Below are 21,449 nucleotides of genomic sequence, written 5' to 3' on the forward strand. Positions count from 1 at the left end.
TTTGCTGCCAAAAAATTCATGTCACCATAGCTAGGGTTCTTGAACTTCCTAAGCTCAATTGTAAGTGATTTCTTGCCCGCTTTTGATTATTTTCGTATTTTTATGCTTATTGAAGCTTGAATTTCATGTTTCTACCATTTAATTTAAATGAAATTAAAGTTTAAAATTGACCCATTCATGATATAATTGTAAATTGATTAGTGATGTTAGATAATGAATGTTTGAAGTGTTAATTACAAGTTTTACTAGATGAATTTTGATGAAAATGTTGAAAAAGGGCTAAATTGTGAAAGATGGTAAAGTGTGCATAAAGTTGTGATTTTGTGAAATTGAGGGCTGTTATGAGCATGAAATATGATTTAGTGAAGTTTGAAATTTAAAATTTAGTGAATTTTATTTTTACGAGCTTAGGGACAAAAGTGGAATTTTGAAAAGTTTAGGGAAAATGTAAATTTGCCAAAATGTTGTGTATGAATTGTATTTGAATGAAATGTTGATAAAATGTATTAAATTGTGTTAATATAGATCAAGAAAGAAGAAATAGTGGAAGTGATCGGGGAAAAGAGAAAGTTATCGACTAAATTACAAAAAATAGTCGTTTTGCATCCGAGGTAAGTTATATGTAAATAATAGTTATATTTGTATAAATTGTGAATTATATTTGATATGTGAATTAATATTGAATGTGGAAGGAAAATTGTTCATGAATTATTCAAGTAATAAAGTGTTAAGTGTAAATTCGGTTGAACTTAGGAATAGAATTGGATACAAGTGACATGTCACTAGAGACCGATGTTACTGATTGTTACAGTGAGTCCCGGTGTTGGGTGATCTAGCATGTGTTGCGGACACACGACGACTTAATGAGCAGCCCGTGGACATTTCTAGTGTTATTGATCGGTGGTAGCTTTGCTACATTTCGATGGTAGCCGGCTACATATCGCTGGTAGCTTCGGCTACATATCGATGTGGCACTTATGTGCTAAATCTCTACGTATCCGTGTATATTCCAACTGCTCAACGGGATTAATAATGAATTAAAGTGAATATGAAATGTTAAGTGTGAAAATGTATATGCAAGTGAATTGGTAAGATTGTGCATGTGTAAGTGATTGAAATTGCTAAGAAATGTTTTGATTAGTTATATGTTAAAAGTGTTAATTATTAAATGAGTAATTATTGTTTACATGTAACTTACTAAGCTATTTATAGCTTACACATCTCTTTCTTTCCTTTGTTTTATAGTGATTTGAACTTGATCGAATAGTGGACCGTCGGAGTCGATCACACTATCATAGCCATCTCGGTATTATGTGCTTTTCAAAATGTTTGAACTATGGCATGTATAGAGTCTTAATCATTTTGAGCATGTTCAAATGATATGGCTAAGATTAGCTATTGAAATGGTTAGTAAAGATTATGTTTTGGTATTATGTATGTGTAAATGGTAACTAATTCAAAGAAGCAGTTTCTTTGACAGCAGCAGTGACGTGAATGTAAAAATTCACCATAAATAGTAGAAATGGAATTAGAGAGTGAATTATATATGGAATTAAATCTTATCAAGTATATTTTTATATGAAAGAAACGATGTAGGAAAAGGAATTCTGTATTTTGAGATATTTGAATTTTAGTGAGACAGGGTCAGAATGGTTTTTGAAGTCCCCTGTTCTGACTTTAGAAAATCATTATAAATTGTACAGAAAGAATTATGGGTCATAATTTATATGTGTAGATTTCTTAGTGAGTCTATTTTCAAAAGAAACAAACGATAACCTTATATGCATTCTGTACAAAGAGATAATTGATTTTTAGTGCCGAGAGGTCAGATCTGTCGAGCTGTGAAACAGGGGATACTTTAATGAATAAACTGTACTAATTGGCCAAGTCAAAAAAAAAAAAAAAAAAAAAAAAAAAAAAAAAAAAAAAAAAAAAAAAAAAAAAAAAAAAAAAAAAAAAAAAAAAAAAAAAAAAAAAAAAAAAAAAAAAAAAAAAAAAAAAAAAAAAAAAAAAAAAAAAAAAAAAAAAAAAAAAAAAAAAAAAAAAAAAAAAAAAAAAAAAAAAAAAAAAAAAAAAAAAAAAAAAAAAAAAAAAAAAAAAAAAAAAAAAAAAAAAAAAAAAAAAAAAAAAAAAAAAAAAAAAAAAAAAAAAAAAAAAAAAAAAAAAAAAAAAAAAAAAAAAAAAAAAAAAAAAAAAAAAAAAAAAAAAAAAAAAAAAAAAAAAAAAAAAAAAAAAAAAAAAAAAAAAAAAAAAAAAAAAAAAAAAAAAAAAAAAAAAAAAAAAAAAAAAAAAAAAAAAAAAAAAAAAAAAAAAAAAAAAAAAAAAAAAAAAAAAAAAAAAAAAAAAAAAAAAAAAAAAAAAAAAAAAAAAAAAAAAAAAAAAAAAAAAAAAAAAAAAAAAAAAAAAAAAAAAAAAAAAAAAAAAAAAAAAAAAAAAAAAAAAAAAAAAAAAAAAAAAAAAAAAAAAAAAAAAAAAAAAAAAAAAAAAAAAAAAAAAAAAAAAAAAAAAAAAAAAAAAAAAAAAAAAAAAAAAAAAAAAAAAAAAAAAAAAAAAAAAAAAAAAAAAAAAAAAAAAAAAAAAAAAAAAAAAAAAAAAAAAAAAAAAAAAAAAAAAAAAAAAAAAAAAAAAAAAAAAAAAAAAAAAAAAAAAAAAAAAAAAAAAAAAAAAAAAAAAAAAAAAAAAAAAAAAAAAAAAAAAAAAAAAAAAAAAAAAAAAAAAAAAAAAAAAAAAAAAAAAAAAAAAAAAAAAAAAAAAAAAAAAAAAAAAAAAAAAAAAAAAAAAAAAAAAAAAAAAAAAAAAAAAAAAAAAAAAAAAAAAAAAAAAAAAAAAAAAAAAAAAAAAAAAAAAAAAAAAAAAAAAAAAAAAAAAAAAAAAAAAAAAAAAAAAAAAAAAAAAAAAAAAAAAAAAAAAAAAAAAAAAAAAAAAAAAAAAAAAAAAAAAAAAAAAAAAAAAAAAAAAAAAAAAAAAAAAAAAAAAAAAAAAAAAAAAAAAAAAAAAAAAAAAAAAAAAAAAAAAAAAAAAAAAAAAAAAAAAAAAAAAAAAAAAAAAAAAAAAAAAAAAAAAAAAAAAAAAAAAAAAAAAAAAAAAAAAAAAAAAAAAAAAAAAAAAAAAAAAAAAAAAAAAAAAAAAAAAAAAAAAAAAAAAAAAAAAAAAAAAAAAAAAAAAAAAAAAAAAAAAAAAAAAAAAAAAAAAAAAAAAAAAAAAAAAAAAAAAAAAAAAAAAAAAAAAAAAAAAAAAAAAAAAAAAAAAAAAAAAAAAAAAAAAAAAAAAAAAAAAAAAAAAAAAAAAAAAAAAAAAAAAAAAAAAAAAAAAAAAAAAAAAAAAAAAAAAAAAAAAAAAAAAAAAAAAAAAAAAAAAAAAAAAAAAAAAAAAAAAAAAAAAAAAAAAAAAAAAAAAATGAGTAATTATTGTTTACATGTAACTTACTAAGCTATTTATAGCTTACACATCTCTTTCTTTCCTTTGTTTTATAGTGATTTGAACTTGATCGAATAGTGGACCGTCGGAGCTCGTATCACACTATCATAGCCATCTCGGTATTATGTGCTTTTCAAAATGTTTGAACTATGGCATGTATAGAGTCTTAATCATTTTGAGCATGTTCAAATGATATGGCTAAGATTAGCTATTGAAATGGTTAGTAAAGATTATGTTTTGGTATTATGTATGTGTAAATGGTAACTAATTCAAAGAAGCAGTTTCTTTGACAGCAGCAGTGACGTGAATGTAAAATTCACCATAAATAGTAGAAATGGAATTAGAGAGTGAATTATATATGGAATTAAATCTTATCAAGTATATTTTATATGAAAGAAACGATGTAGGAAAAGGAATTCTGTATTTTGAGATATTTGAATTTTAGTGAGACAGGGTCAGAATGGTTTTGAAGTCCCTGTTCTGACTTTAGAAAATCATTATAAATTGTACAGAAAGAATTATGGGTCATAATTTATATGTGTAGATTTCTTAGTGAGTCTATTTTCAAAAGAAACAAACGATAACCTTATATGCATTCTGTACAAAGAGATAATTGATTTTAGTGCCGAGAGGTCAGATCTGTCGAGCTGTGAAACAGGGGATACTTTAATGAATAAACTGTACTAATTGGCCAAGTCAAAATTCTGAAAATTTTATGGTAAGTAGTAATATGAGTCTAGTTTCAGGGAAAATTTACGGATTTAAATTTTGAGTTCTGTAACTCGAGTTATAATTAAATTAGTGAAAGTCACGCAGGTAGACAGTTTTGTTGTGAACAGTGAATTTAATTTTAAAGGCAAATTTTTATGCTCCGAATCGGTAAGTTAAATTGGATAACATCTCGTACTCGATTCCGGCGACGGTCTCGGGTAAGGGGTGTTACATGCAAGATATCAAAAGAAAGTTAAATCAAGAAGCACGACATGATGTATTGAATTAAGGAAGGGACTAAATTGTAAATATAAAAAATTTCTATAGCACAAGTATAAATGTAACATCCCTAAAATTGATATATAATAAAAGTAATAATAAATTGAATAATGTATAATTGATTTTCCGGTAAAATGAGAAAATGATATAAAGATGATAAAAGAGAATATTGAAGAGTATTAAAAAATAATTAAGTAGTAGGTTTTAGTATATTGATTTAAAGTAAGGACTAAATCATAAATATGTGAAAAGTTTTTCGTTCAAGTGTAAATATTTAAAGTTTAAGGAACAAAGTGTAAAAATAAAAAGTTAAAGAACCAAAAGTGAAAATAACTCAATTTACTATGATATGGAATTGTCATGTAGGGACCAAATTGAATAGGTGAAGAATTGTGGGAGACCAAATCAAAATTTTACCAAATTAAGTGATGATTCAATGATGGAATTTTGAAAGATCATAAAGGGTAAAATGGTCAATTAGCAAGAGAAAGAATTATCGAATGTAATGATGATGTTAATGATGTTTTAATTAATTAATTAGTTAAAAATTATTTTATTAATATTTTAGTTAGATATTTATTATTATTTTATTTAGAAAATGGTACTATAAAAGAAAGGAAAGATGAAGAAAATTTATCATCCTTCCAACGTGAGTGAAATGGTGAGAAATGAAGTTTTCTTTTCTTTACAATTTAGCCATTTGCCATGAAAACCTACCTTTTTACCCAAATTTTTTGAAAATTTCCTTAGATACTAAAGAGAGAAGATGAAGTAGAGATTCTAGAGAATATGTTTATCAATTTAGAAGCAAGAAAATAATATATGAAGGTGGAGAAAATGAGAAGAAAAAGAAAGGAGAGTGGTGAATATGAGAAATGTATGGAAATGAAGAAGAAAGGAAGAAATTCTTGACAAATGAGGTAAGTTTCATACTAAGCCTACTTGTATTTCAATAGATTGAGTTAAAGATATTTTGAGTAAGATGTATGAAACATATATTTAATCTAAAGCCTATAAATAGAAAGTATTTGATGAAGAATAGAGACTTAAAAACACTAAATTGGTAAGAGAGAATGTGATTTCTATGGTAAAAAGTACTAAGATTTAGAAATGACTATGTAATCTACACATAAACGTTGCGACGACAGTTCAAATTTTTTTATAAACTCTACAAATTGGTCTTTGATTAATTGTGAATGTTTTAATGAGCTCTTTTAACTCATAATTAGTTCTGTCGTAAATTCAATTATTACTAAAATGAGTTAATGATCTACATTAATTATATAATATGATAAATTGATTTGAAGTTTTCAGTAGTTCATCCAGAAAAGAATGTACATCCTGGTGCCTTGACTCGGCCATTGGGTTGAGTATGGGGGTGTTACAATCTTTGGACTCAAACTCCATCCCAACCTCTAAATAGTCAAATTTTGTTGACAAAGTTGCATGCCCTGATATTCTATGAGGGAGGTCTAGGAATTCTAAACCTCCTTCAGTAGCAAAATCAAAAGTTCGCATGTAGGGTGAGGGTCCGTACGTTGTGTAAGCCAAGTCGTCCCATCGAGCAATGTCTGAAGCTTCACCATTAGATCCATCATCTTTTGGTTCAGTAAGAATGAGAGTTGGTTCTGAAATTACTGTAACTTTCGTGCCTCCTTTACTGGGTTATTATTTGTTTCTTCGGCATCTTTGTTCTTTTTTCCCTCTTCGTAATCAACCCCGGTTGCAAGTCCTGGGTTGGATGTGCCCTCGTCAGTCAAGGTTTAATCGAGAGTAAATTATCCTTTCTTGTAAATTCGATGTCAACCCCAAAATCACTTCTATTTGGCCCACCCCAGTAACTTGATGGCTCACTCGTGTGAGTGTTACTGGTGTTGAACATTGGCGTACTAAGGTTAAAATCAAAGGCACTGACAGAATGTCGTGCAAGTGTGTCGTACGCCTGGTGACCGAATACGTCCGACTGTCCCTTACCCCAACAATCAAGGGGTGAAACCGATGAGTGTCTCGCCATTGATGATGATTCCGACTGGTCTTGGTATGAGCTCTGCATCAATGACTTGAATCCACCAACAACCATGTGATGGGACTTTCAGCTTCTTGAACTGACATTGAATTTGGTGGACACAATGTACTCTAGCTTGGGCCACATTTGTTCTTTTCGACAAAGTCGATCTATAACTCCAATATAACATTCCCACTAGAACAGTAGGATTCAATCACCTGCTCTAAATCGTTGTCCCTACTGATCTAAAAAATGGAATATCTTACGAGGTCCAGTGACGAAAGATATATACATTTGATGCTCGAATTTCTTCTCTAGACCTCCACTTTTCCCTTAATCCTTGTCCAAAGCTTTTTAACATAATGGTCTGGTTGAATGCCAAATCTTTAGATTGTGCTGCTACAAAAATAGACTCAATTTCGGTCTCACAAATTTGCCTATTGTAATGGATAACAGCTCTGACTCGTCTGTTTATCTTCAACCAAATATCCTATTCCACATGTTTAAAACCGAGAAAATATTAAAAAATATAGTTATCATCACCCAAAACGCTAAATCTACATGTAATTTAACGAATTACCTTTGCTTCGACAATAGCGTAAGAATGAAATTCAAGTTTTCACGACAACGTCGATTACTCGTAATGCCAAGATGTTCAGATCAAAAATCTGCTTCGAAGATCGGTATGGAAAATTACGGGCCTGTGCTGAGTTCTTTCTATAGAGCTCATTTGTGAGGGAGAAAATACTCCCCCATAGTGGCTTTTTTAGGGAATCACCTGCTCTAAATCGTTGTCCCTACTGATCTAAAAAATGGAATATCTTACGAGGTCCAGTGACGAAAGATATATACATTTGATGCTCGAATTTCTTCTCCAGATCCCCACTTTTCCCCTAATCCTTGTCCAAAGCTTTTTAACATAATGGTCTGGTTGAATGCCAAATCTTTAGATTGTGCTGCTACAAAAATAGACTCAATTTCGGTCTCACAAATTTGCCTATTGTAATGGATAACAGCTCTGACTCGTCTGTTTATCTTCAACCAAATATCTTATTCCACATGTTTAAAACCGAGAAAATATTAAAAAATATAGTTCTCATCACCCAAAACGCTAAATCTACATGTAATTTAACGAATTACCTTTGCTTCGACAATAGCGTAAGAATGAAATTCAAGTTTTCACGACAACGTCGATTACTTGTAATGCCAAGATGTTCAGATCAAAAATCTGCTTCGAAGATTGGTATGGAAAATTACGGGCCCTTACTGAGTTCTTTCTATAGAGCTCATTTGTGAGGGAGAAAATACTCCCCCGTAGTGGCTTTTTTAGGGAATCACGAAACTTTTATCTAGGGATTCCTGGGATAAAAAAAATTCCCTTTATAACTTGCCCTATCCCCTATATAAATGCTCATTCCATCCCCTACTCACCCGTATCTTAGTCTCCTTTAAACTATTTTTTTCTTTTTCTTGCGTGTTAAAATTTTCGAGTTAAAGATTTATTTCTCTTTCGCTTTGAGGGAGACATAGTCATAGTTTTAAGTTATGTTTGGGTTCACGGTGATGTCATGGACCTCAGTAATTATACCATCACCTGAGAACTTAGGATGCCTTTGCAATTCAAGATCCAAGTTGGTAGTAATTATACCATCTGGGGGTTGAAGTGTAACTAAGGCTTCAAGGTTACAAAGGTTATGCTGTCAAAGGATGGAGATAACTAGGGCCATAGTTGACGGTGATTATATGAGCACGACAAGCAGTTTCTCCTCATCAGAGGAGCATGCTTTATAAAACTTACATGGATGTGTGAAGAAGAAAAACAGAAGGGCTTTCAAGTATAATCAAGTAATTCGTATTATCCATGTCCACCAAAGGCAATGACCTTGTTAATAAAACCTGTTACACCCTAATTATGTAACATGTTTTAATAACGGGGTCACCACCTTTGGTGGACATGGATAAAATGAAATACTTGATTATATTAAAAGGTCACTACGTTTTCCTTCTTCGTACGTCTGTTTGGGTTTTATAAAGCATCTTCCTCTGACTTGGAAAAACTGGTTGTTGTGCTCGCATAACCACTATTAACTACAGCCCCATTTATGTTCCCATCATTTGATAGTATAACTTTTACAAACTCGAATCCCTAGTTACACTTCAACCTAAGATCGTATAATCACTGCCAATTGGGACCTTGAGTTGCAACACAATCTAGCTTCCCGGGTGATAGTTTCATACTCACATGGCAGATGAAATTTGTAGGTCACCCAGCTCTATGACACCACCATAAATTCAAGCATTTCTTAAAATTATAACCATGTTAATGCGATCCCGACCGCATCATGTTACGACACAACTCGATGCCACCGAGATTGGCCCAAACTCGAGGGGCCCAAGTGCAAAATGAAGCTTAATTTCAGCTCAATGAGCTCAATTCTAGCTTCTTCAAACTCGTCTAGTTCAACCCAAGCTCATTTAGCTTAACTTCAACCCATTTTTAATTTGCTGGAATAAGTATTTAGTTGCTGGAATAAATTACTCATCTTAGTTAATTGAGTTCATCTTAGTTAATTAAGTTGCTGGAATAAATTACTCATCTTGGTTACTTGAGTTCATCTTAGTTAATTAAGTTGCTAGAATAAATTACTCATCTTAGTTAATTAAGTTCAACTTAGTTCACTTAGTTGTTGGATTAAACTTTTAATGTGTTTAGTTAAATTAATTTAATAAATTAAGTTGTTTTTAATTTTCTTTAGTTGCTTAAATAATTTCAGCATTTAATATGTTCTAGCTTAATAAATTTGCTACAGCCATTTAACTTGTTTAATTATGCTTATATGTCAATTAATCATTTAAAATCAACTGTTACATGGATTGGCATTAAAGGGAGGAATGAATTCAGCTGTTATGAAGATTGAATTAAAGGTCAACAAGTTGAATTAAAGGCCAGTAGTTGTTATGAGCTTATTCAAGTAATCATTTGAAGATTTTAATGGACAAGGAGTTGATTACACAAGCCATTCAGCTTCCAAACGTTTTTATGTGTTAATGGATGTTCCAATTCATCCATTTACACATTGAATCAGTTTTCTTCAAGCAATCATGCAAAGAGGCTGTTCGTGTGCCAAATTTAAGCCAATTGTTGTTGCTGTCCATTCGGCTGCCCAAGAAGAAATAAAAGGTTGTTATAACCTTTTTAGCTGATCAAGCATTGAATCAAATTCATACAGCTCATTAGAACTAGTTATCAGCTGATTGGGAAGATTAAATAAGTTGTTCATAGTCATTACATATGTTAGAGTTTCTCAAAGGTTTTTTAGTTTTAATTAGCTTAATTAAGTTCATCAATAACTCATTTAAGCTGATTAGTTTGTGTCCATTCGACTGGAACGCCTATAAATAGTTTGTTTTTGTAATTATTTAGAGGACTTTTAGCTCATTATTGAATGTTTCTAACATTTTGTGATTTGTTCAACTCTCTTATTTCGTTTTAGACTCAGCGTGACTTATCTAGCTTGCTAGTGGCGTCATTCTGTTTCTTTGGAACTTATCACTCATTCCGAATGTGGCGTTCTCCAAAATATACCTTTGGTTCCTAACTTCCTAGTTAGCGGGTCAAGGTCCACCTTAAGTGATGTATAAGTCTCGAGTCAACACTTGATATAGTGTTGGTTCTTTCTTGTCCTTAAGATCATTTTCCCATCCACATTTATCAACTTATTTATCTTGTTTCTTTGATTAGCCGAATTTCCATAATCCTCATTCATTTAACCATTTTTCCATCATCATTCTACTTAACCAAACCATCCCCAACACAATTATAACCTCTGAACCATCTAGCCAACCTTTGTTTAAAGTCTTACTTAGCCAAATTCAACCATTATTCTGTTTACTTCTCCATTTTAACGATCGGGCAACAAACGACTCGAATCATCACCGAGGCGAGTTCGTATCACTTGTCTATCTCAAACACAAATAAAAATAAATCTACAAAATTCTAATTTTCAACTGCAAGAAAAAAGAAGAAAAAAGTAATTTTTAGTTAAGTGAAAATATACCCTGTAGGACGTGTTTTCCTTTCTCTCTCCAAAAACAACATAGATCGGTGAAATTTCAAAAAAAAAAAAGCATAGTTGCTTGATTAATTTTTTTCCAGCATATTTCTAAAATTTTGCCGAATTTGAAGTTACAAAAATAAAAGGAAACAATTCCTATGTGGATGCGTAAAATCTCTCATTTATCACTATATTATTCTATGATGTGTAATTATTTATCACATTTTAATAAAATTAATTAAAATAAATTCCTTAATAATATATACTATTAAATTTGGAATAAAAAAATTCATTAGTAATCGTATTCATAACTAAAAATAAAAAATTCGCTTCAAAATTTCAAGATTCCCTACTCTTTTTATTTTTATTTTGAAAAAATATTTTTATCAATTACATTTGATACTAATTAGAGACTATATTTAATATAAAAATTGGTTATGAGAATAAAAAAATTCAGATTAATAAAATTTGCAAGTCTAATAATTTAAATATATTAAATATTATTGTAGTAAATTTGAATTGAATATAATAATAACTTTAATATACCAACAAATTTGAAAAAGAAAAGCGTAGAGGTAATTTAGTTAATGTAAGATTAGTACATTAAATTTAATTTGAATATTTTTAATTTATTTAAAAATAATATTATGTTGAAAAACGAAAATAATATTGTCTAATAAAAAGTGAAAAATTAATTGATATGTAAACTTTTAAAGTATTAAATTTATTTATTTATTTATTAGATCAATCGTAGATTTCAAAATTAATTGATATATTTGATCTACACATTGATTACGGGAAAAGATATTCCAAATTAGAATTTTGTTCCCAATGATGAAACTTTACGAGAGTAAATATCGAAATCTAGATTTTCGGTATGGTTATATTTTACACGACTATATTTAATACTTTTAATTCCTTATTAATCCTGTTTTAATATCATTATATTTAAGTCATTTTCTATGATATATTTTTTGAACTTTATTTTAAATTTAATTTTTGATTGCAATGCTATTTCAATTTTTAATTTAATAAATATTCAATTTATTCTATATTAATTTGGCTTCTCTACATATTATCTTTAGTTAATTACAATGGTTTATATCCTTAATTATTCTAGTGAAAATGTTGACATCAATTTTTTTCTTAAAAATACTCATTCAAACTTCATGCCAATATATATAGTGTGTTAGAAAGGTGTTCTAAGAGGAATTCACGTATTCATTTTAATCAATATAGTGTAAGATGTTAACTGATGACATTATAAAAGTGGATGACCAAATTATATCAAATTAAAATATAAAACCAAATCTCAAATATGAGCATAGTAGAGATTGAAATGCAACTCTACCATTATCTTATAATGACTTGAAAAAAATCATGCCAATAATTAGCACCCTTAATGTTTTTATAGTTGTCGTTATTTTTTAATAACACTTATATCAATTCATTATGCCACCCAAATAAATTATGTAAATGTTAACTATTTAGACTAAACAAATTTCATTGTAAATGTAGAGAATTAAATTATGTCAAATTAAAATGTAAAGACTAAATATGAAATGTGAGCATAATAGAGGACCAAAACTAAAATTTTACCATTGTAATTATAATAAAAACAAAACTAAAAAGTAGACATATGAATTATGTCAAATTAAAATGCAAAGACTAAATCTCAAATGTGAGCATAAAGAGTGAATAAAACTGAAATTTTACCATTATAAGTATAATTGAAAAGGAAAAATTAGTGGACATGTGTCACGAGGAAGGCCCTATATATAGTTGTATAGATATCATCTGCATAATTAATTATAAGGGCGAGTATTTGGTATCTTGACAATATATATTTTTATTCCACAAGAAAATTTAAAAAGTTGACACGCGTCTCTTTTTTAAAATATTTATTTATTTTAATATGTTACATTTTAATATATATTATTGAACACTTATCAACTCCCGACCTTACTTGTGAAGTCTAAAAATTTCACTAAAATAATGTCAAATAATTTCTCTAATTATAAATTATTATTAAAATTGGTTTTTAATAAAAATATGAATTTTATTAAAAATGCGATAAATATTATTAAAGGGTCATTAAAATTTAAAAATATAAGGCTAAATCAGGCACAAAAGCCGATTTTTTTAATTAGTCTTTTAAGGCTTTTTTTTAAATAATTTATGGAAATATATTGTTTTTGGAGAGAGAAAGGGAAAGCGCGTCCAGTTGGGTACACTTTCTGTACAGGTGGAAGAAAAGCTTGTCCAACTGAGGGCGCTTTCCTGCCACCTATACAAACAGTTTGACCAGCTAGAAGCGCTTTCCCTCAACGTTCATATGACCGTTGCCCTTGCAACAGTAAAAAAATTTAAAAGGGCCAACAATCAAAATTTTACCTATAAATTCCCCCAAAAATAAATTTTTTTCACTCACATTCTACTCTCTCAATTCTTTCTAATCTCTTAACTTTCTCAACTCTCTAAATTTTCTCAAGTTTTTGTTAAAAAATTTTCGATATTCTCGTGTTAAAATATTAGTTTTTTAAAATTATTTCACATGTGATTCATTTGGATTAAGTTTTCACAAATGACAACCTCTCTAATTCGTTTCGGTGACAAGCACATTTCCACCACTCAAGTAGTAATGGTAAGACAAAAATTTGACAAAGCCTCTAATCCCCGCCATTTGTGGTTACTTGCAAAAGGCGGGATTTTTGCATGCGAGGAGTGTACAATCACACTGAAGGACGTGTCGTTACAACTTGATCTGCTGTTGGATGGGTCGGTCATCATGGGAGTAACGATCATTCCTGGAAAAGAGAATCTCTAGGTGGCATTATTGGGAAAGGTCTCGAACAAGTTTGATGGTGGCTGAATATCGATGAATTGGTTGGCAAAAAAATTTGATAAGCTTCCCTTGGATGCGACTGAGGTCATGAGAAAACAGTACGCCTGAGCATTCATCCTTTAGTTAATCAGGGGCATTTTAGTGCTCGATATATCTTGAAATTTGGTACACATTTGGTGACTAATACACCTAGTAGACTTCAAAGAATGCAGAAAGCTGAGTTAGGGATCAATCGTGTTGGTCATATTATACTGGGAGCTGTGTCGGGCCACAGAACATGATAAGATGTCAACCAGTGGTTGCCTACTTCTGCTGCAGTCATGGGCCTAGTGGCAACTACCATTTCTACATCCTCGAGTGAATGACCCATACATGTTTCCGTTGGTGACAAGGTAAAGATCATTTATTAATGGCATAATGCCAAAAATAGCCCCTAATATTTGGTTGTTTGGTCACTTTGCCCTTTTATGTTTTTTTGGAACACTTCAACACTTAATGCTTTTTTTGGTTAAATTGGTTTGTTTTTAATGAACATGCTGACGTGGCTGTTAGTTGACTAACGATTAACATTAATTGTTGACATGGAGGTCAAAATGTAATTAAATGCTAATGTGGCACTATTTTATCTTATATGACACGTCATCAAATGATATTAAAATTATTAAATTATTATTTTGAAATATAAAATTATTAAATGCATATGATTTCCAACTTTCACCGTTTCTTTTTCCCTAATTTTTCTTACCATTGTTTACCATCATCATCTTATTCTCCATTGTTTCTTCCCTAAAATCCCTTAATCCTCCAAAAATCGATTACTTATTTTCTTTCATGAAATCTGAAAATTTTTAAAAATAAAACTTGAAAATTCATAGATATCACCATTTGTGTCCTCCAATCTCGAAATCAAACGCAGGAACGGTAGAAAATCTCATCAATATAAAGCACTAACAATCGACGAGGTTAGTTCGAAATGAATGAAACCCAAACTCCCCTATTTAATTTGAAACCCATATTTATTTAAATAATTAAAACCCTGAACCTTTTATTTACTTATAAATTATAGAAATCTACAATTGGTGCACTAAATCACTCAAATAATGCAAGTACATTATGCGAAAGATTAGTGGGTTTGCTAAAAAAAAGGAAGAATAGTGGGTTTAGTCCCTGGTGCCAAAACCTTAATTTTTTTTAGAGAAGACAACTTCGTTTGGGATAAAATAGAGAGGATAATTTTACCCATTGTAAAAACTTTTATTTTAATTCATTTTTCCATGCCAGCGCCACTGAAACATGTTTACAGTTTTCTTGATCTCAACGGTGATGTTTACAGTTTTCTTCTTTTTATTTTGGTGTGTTTGTATATATATAGTTTTGATTATTTGATTTGCATAGTCTCAAATTGAATGTTTGATCTTTCCAATTTTCTATCTTTCCTTGTCTCATAAAATTTTCAAATATTTTTACATGAAATCTCAAATTAAATATTAAAGAAACTGTGGAAGGAAGAAACAATGGGAAAGAAGATTAGAGACGACGACGATGATGGTGAACAATGGAAAGAAAAAATGGGGAAGAAGAAACGGTGGAAATTGGAAATCATATGCATTTAATAATTTTATATTTCAAAAAAATAATATAATAATTTTAATAATTTTATATTTCAAAAATTAATAATTTTAATAGTTTTAAAATCATTTGATAATATGGCATATAAGACAAAATAGTGCCACAGCAGCATTTAATTACATTTGGACCGCTATGTCAGCAGTTAATGTTGACTGTTAGTCAACTAACAACCATGTTAGCATGTCGTTAAAGTGCTCCAAGAAAAACATGAAGGGCCAAAGTGACCAAACAGTCAAATGTCAGGGGCTATTTTTGGTTTTATGCATTTATTAACAAACACTTAGTTTGTACAGTAAATGTTTTTATTTATCATATGTTTGAACTAACATATCGCTTTTATAGGTGGAACCATGGGTCGAGTTACGTGGGACTACTCAAGGAGTTAGAAGACATTAGGCTGTTGTTAGATCAACACTCGAAAGTCGAGGTTTGTTACTTATTCTTTCGAACCTATGTTAATCATGCAATGATTTGTAAAAAAATGATCATCCATAACGAAATCTATAATTGTTCATTTCAGTTTGAATGGATGTCATACGTCGACACTAACATCATATATTGCATCGCGCCGAAAGTGTTGGATAATCGAGGGATGTGAGATGCGAAGGTGTCGTTGATAGTGTACATGATGGTGGAAATGTAGGAATCAGACCAAGTAATGCGACAGTTCAAGTAAAGGCAAAAAATGTTGCCACCATTGCAAGACTTGAATGAGCTGCATCAGGTGGACATGCGCGGAAAGAATAACGAGGATTGGCGAAAAGTGCACAAGGAGTACATCGAGGCCTGGTATCGTAGGATGGATTTCTTACCCACCCATAAACCTTTTTTCTCAATAGAGGCGGTGGCCTATTTGGAGTGCTTGTAGTGGTTCAAACTCGCCAGCAAGTTGTATTTGCTATCATCGGAGATAAGGAGTACACAACTTCATCAGAAATGGCAACGACGATCGCCCCAGCAGCAGCGTAGGGCCAAATGCGATCGCACAACGGGTTCGCCATCAGCTCTGCCCTAAGAAGCGTCGCCTATGTCCACGTAATATCCCAGCCAGGTCACTCTACTTGTCCCTATTCATTTCACTAATCCCGTATTTTTTCTAAAATACCGCATTACGCACCACCACCAAACGTGGCGGGATCTTCTGTTCCCGCAGATACATATTTTGGGCCACCAATGTCCCTCGCATTCTAAACCTCGATGCCGACTTTGATGCCAAACCAAATGTAGGGCTAGATATCGACTTATGCATCGTCACTGATGTAGATACCGATGCAAACACCAATGTTAGTGTCGATTCTTAGGTCAATGTCGACGTATCTCAGTTTTGTTGCACCTTATGGTTACACGTCGGTAGTGACATAATCACTGCAAGCATCATTATTTTATCATGGTGGGTCATCGGCGCAATCGTATACCAGTGGAGTGGAGGTTACGCGATGGGAGGCTAGGATGACACCTCATTCGAGCATAGAGAAAGGTGATGGAGATGAAGGAGAAGAAGAATAATAATATGAACACAAACATGAAAATGAAGACGAAGACCAATATCAACATAGAGAGGAAGCCCAGGACAAACACGATGACGACGATAGAGACGGATACGAGCAAGAGGGTAGGGGTAAAGGCGATGATGACGCGGATGGTGGCAACGAGGAAGTTTATAGGCCTGTATCTCCTATTGTACGAAAAAATCTTTTTCGTGATTGTCGTCCACAGCCCTACAGCACATATTCTCCCCCACGACGCGATTGATGTATTTTTTTATTACTAGTGTAATGTAAATATATATGACATAAAAAAAGAAACCATAGATTTTCATTTCAACACTATATTTGTTTTCGTTACATTCTAAGATGAGAAATGCACAAGTTAACCTGGGTTGATCATCCGACTTTCCTCCTAATTCTAGTATGTAGCTCACGCAATTGAATGTCATGATTGAATACCAATTCCACAGACTTTGCTCCTACAAATATCACCCCGACCTTTGCATTACAAATTTGACCATAGTAGTAAATAATAGATTTCACCCGTAGACTCATTTAAATATCGGTCACAAATTGGATTAACAGCACCAAAAAAAGTATAGGGTTGTCTGAAGAAGTACACACGAGTTTCGTGACTCAACAATTCAACTTTTGATATATTTTTACTGTGTGTCTAAGTTATGCAAATTGTGTGTCTTTAATAGGAAAATAAAGCGAGCAATAAAAGGAATTACGTACATCAATATCTGTTTATGAAAAGACGCATTCGTCAAACAATGACGATGGAATGCAAAGTATTATTCGAAAGTGCGTTCTTGAAGTTATATAATTTTATTACTATAGTGCTCTTAATAGTATTTGATGCCTCGAAACGTGCATCAATTATACAAAAAAATCTCTACAACCCTCTAGTTTTAATTATCAAAAGTACATGCCCGTTAAATTTTTCAGCCTTTTTTAGGCACATTTTAAATATATTCTTAGAAGACACAACTCCTACAACATGTTTTTGACCGCAGAAAATTTCTACTTTGCAATCTAGCCTTTCCTTATGCCTATAAAAGGACTTTTCCACTCCATGCTTCATCGTCCCTTAAACATTTTCTCCCACAGCCTCTCCATCCCTCCTCTATAAAACACTTCTTGGTGTTAAAAATTTCTATTCCTAAAAATTTTTTGTTGATGTTCGAGGTATTATTGAGGCATCGGTGATGTAATGTCGCTCCAAGATAAGACCATTACCTCTGAAGCCTATCCTAGAGAAGTCGGGTTTCGAGGTGATTTTGCTTTATACGGTCACGAGTGGTAATGTACGTGGAGGTCTCAACTGATGGACACTATACAGTCATAGATCAAGGTATAATAAGGGAGTCAGTTCACAGTCGTTACGCGACCACAAGCTTACAATTTCCGGATACTCGAAAATGTTGCCCTATAAATAACATACAGAAGTTTGAGGGTATTTTCATAGGGAAAAACTCTGGGTCTTCCTGCTATAATCAACGTAATTTTTTCTCCATTTTTAGGCAGTCAATACATTTAACCTTCATTCTTGTCCGAAGGTCGACACCATTGTGGACGCAGAAAGACTTTCAAGCGGGGAGCAACGGTTTCGATGGATTAAGGGTGATGCTCCTTTCAGGATGACAGCGGTTGTTGTTCTTAAACAGCCCATTAATAACTACAATCGCTACCGCTCCGACCCGAGTTTGACCTCTACTTCCACCAAAACATCTGCTCTCTGTAACAGCCCATTTTTCAGTAGTGTCAGAACAGTGATTTCGTGGTCACAAATCCGACAAGTGAGTCCGTAAATATTACAATTTAATATTTATGAGTTATATATAGTATTATAATAAAATTTGATATGATAATTTTTGTTATTTGTTTTAATAGTTAAGTTCAAGTGGTATATCCTTAAAGTCAAGTGGTTTTAGAAAAAGAGGTATCGGGATTTCATTTCTGTAAATCGAGAATATTTACGGAGTGCTATTAGGTTCATATTAAAATTTGGTTAAGAAATTTTAAAGTTTAAATAGTTAATTTAGTAAAAAGGATTAAATCGTAGAAGTTACAAAAAGTGTCAACTAGGAATAGAATTATGATTCAATGGCTTTATATGGCAAATATGCCAAGATTTTTAGTTGGACGGTTATAAGCTTGCATTTTTATTTTATAATATAAGTTGTTTTAAGGTTAATTTTGTAATTAAACAAAATAAAATAACTTAAGACAAATAAGAAAAACAATTATCATCTTCTACCTTTTCTTGGTTGAAATCAATTCTCCATGGAAAGAAAAACCAAGCTTTCAACCTTGGTTAAATTGACTTGCATGGTACGTACATTTGTTCCATTTTCACTGATTTTTATGTTTTTGTAATCGTTGTAGCTTAATCCAACTAACTCGGGGGTCAATTTGTAAAACTATTAAAATTTTAGGGATCTACCATGGATGGTTTAAGTGTGTTTGTGAATTTAATTGTTAGATTATTAAGCTAGGTTGTTAAATATAAGTATTTTGTTAAGTGATTTTTTAAAAGATTTTAAGGTTAGGGACCTATTTGAAAAATAGTAAAAATTCCATGTATAATGTATAAAATGTGGAAAAATATGGACTGATATGAGCTTAGGGAAAAATCAGCTAACATAGATTTTAGCTAAAAATGGTAAATTTGCAAGTTTTGGGTTTAAGGACTAAATTGCATAAAAGGTAAAATGTTGGAGTAATTTTGTAAAATGATGATGGAATGTCTTAATTGAGTAAAATTGATTATTTTAAGTGTTGGAATTGTATTAATTGAATGAAAATTATTATTTAGATCAAGAAACGCTATGATTGGATTTAAATCGAGGAAAAAGCTAATGTTCTGAACTAGTTGTTGACTCCATTTTAGCAACTGTTCTAATCGAGGTAAGTTCGTATAAGGATTAAATTTGTTACAGTTGTTTTGGATCGAATGTTAATTAATATTTGTGATATGCATAATTGGATTGATAGTTTTGTATTAATTTAGTATAATGGATTAAGTTGTGAAGCTAATTAAATTAAAGTCTATATATGAAAACATGAACTTCAATTAATGTGCAATGGAATGGTACAATGGAATGAAAGGAAAGAATTTGGATGCGTAAATTGAGAAATATGTATTTCATTAAGCATGTGTGAAATAGTATAATATAATGAATTTTAAAGAATCATATATGTGCAAAGGTCCCATTTGAACCTTGTGAGTACTTAGGATACAAATGACATGTCATTAGGAATTATGTAACATCCTCAAAACCCCATTCGTAGTAAATAAAATGATATAAATCCTAGTGAAAAAAGGGTATAAGATCAATGAAAACGAAAGTTGCAAGATATCAAAAGAAAGTTAAATCAAGAAGCAAGACATAATGTATTAAATTAAGGAATGGACTAAATTGTAAATATGTGAAAAGTTTTGTGGCATAAGTATAAATATGGAAAAGTTGAAATGAAAGGCCAATAGTGCAAATATCTTAAAGGTAGAAGGATCTAGAAATTAAGGAAAAGCAGTTAATAAGGACCAAATTGAATAAGTAAAAAGTATAAGGGACTAAATTGTAATTTTACCAAATTAAGTGATGATTCAAGGATGAAATTTTAAAAGATCATGAAGGGTAAAATGGTCAATTAGAAAGAGAGAGAAGTCTAGAAGGCAATGATGATGTTGGAGATATTTTATAATTATTTAATTCGATAAATATTACTTTATTAATATATTAATGAGATATTTTACTAATATTTTATTATAAATAGCTAGTATAAAAGGAGAGAAAGATGAAGAAGAAAAAAAAAGAAAGAAAAGATCCTCTCATCTTTCAAAGGTGAGTAAGGGGGAGAGAAGAAGAAAACTTTGTTGTCTTTACAATTTGTTCCTTCCACAAAAAATCCTCCATTTTCACCCAGAATTTCAAGGAATTTTTATAATCATCAAGAGAGAAAAGTGATAAGGGGACTATGGAGAACAAGAAATTCACCTTGGATTCAAGAAAATGGAAGTTGAAGGAGAGAGTAAATCAAGTTAGAGTTTGAAATCATTAGGACAAGGTAAGAACATCAAGATTTTAATATATTTTTAAGTTTGATATTATTGCAAAATCATGAAAATGTTGTAAAAGTAGAGTTTTCTTATATAAGGTTTTATGTTCTTAATATGTTAGTGAAAGGAAATAAGAGGAAGTAATGGGAAATATTATAGAGAAAGGAAAGAAGCGTGTTATAAACTTGGTTATCAACATTTTGCACTAAAACAGTTTTGGGCAGCAGTAGTAGTCTGACTTTGAAAATTCACCAAAAATTGTAGAAATTTAATTAGAGGTTAATTAAAGTATGAAATTAAATCCTATTAAGTCTAGTTTTACATAGAAGAAACGGTGTAAGAAAAATAATTTCATATTATGAGATATATGAATTTTTGTGAGACAATGTCCGATTGATTTCGGGATCCCCTGTTCTAACTTTGGAAAATCATAAAAAATTGTAAAAAATGATTAGGGGTTTAAATTTATATGTTTAAATTATTAATGAGTCCATTTTCAATAGGAACAAATGGAAACATCATCCAAGCCCCGTACTAAGAGATAATTAACAAATGGAAACATCATCCAAGCCTCGTACTAAGAGATAATTAATTTTTAGTAAAGAAATGTCGAAACTGTTAAGCAGCAGAATAGGGACAAACTTGAAGAATTTAATGTACTTATTGGATAATTTATAAATTCTAAAATTTTTATTGTAAAAATATATTTGAGTTTAGTTTCAAAAATATCAAGCGGATCTTAATTTCAAATTTTGTAGCTCAAGATATAAATAATTTAGTGATTATGACTCAAGTGAACAACTTTGATATGAACACATAAGTAAATAGTGGAATTATAGATAATGTTACATATAAGCATGTTATATACTAAAAGCTAAAGATTCTAACAAATATATACATAAAGGATGTGGAATGGAGAGGAGGAGGAGGAAAATATATGAATATATATAATAGA

General features: G+C 29.8%; 1 long non-coding RNA gene across 1 annotated transcript; it reads left to right on the plus strand.

The window, feature by feature from the left end:
* The first annotated feature begins 9 nt into the window (after positions 1 to 9).
* On the plus strand, positions 10 to 3,702 carry LOC128039583 (uncharacterized). Its single transcript, XR_008194048.1, has 3 exons — positions 10 to 60; positions 526 to 611; positions 3,474 to 3,702. It is a non-coding gene; the product is annotated as an uncharacterized LOC128039583 (long non-coding RNA).
* The last annotated feature ends 17,747 nt before the right edge of the window (positions 3,703 to 21,449 follow it).

The sequence above is a fragment of the Gossypium raimondii genome, chromosome 1, assembly GCF_025698545.1.
Source record: "Gossypium raimondii isolate GPD5lz chromosome 1, ASM2569854v1, whole genome shotgun sequence".
Taxonomy (NCBI): Eukaryota; Viridiplantae; Streptophyta; class Magnoliopsida; order Malvales; family Malvaceae; genus Gossypium; species Gossypium raimondii.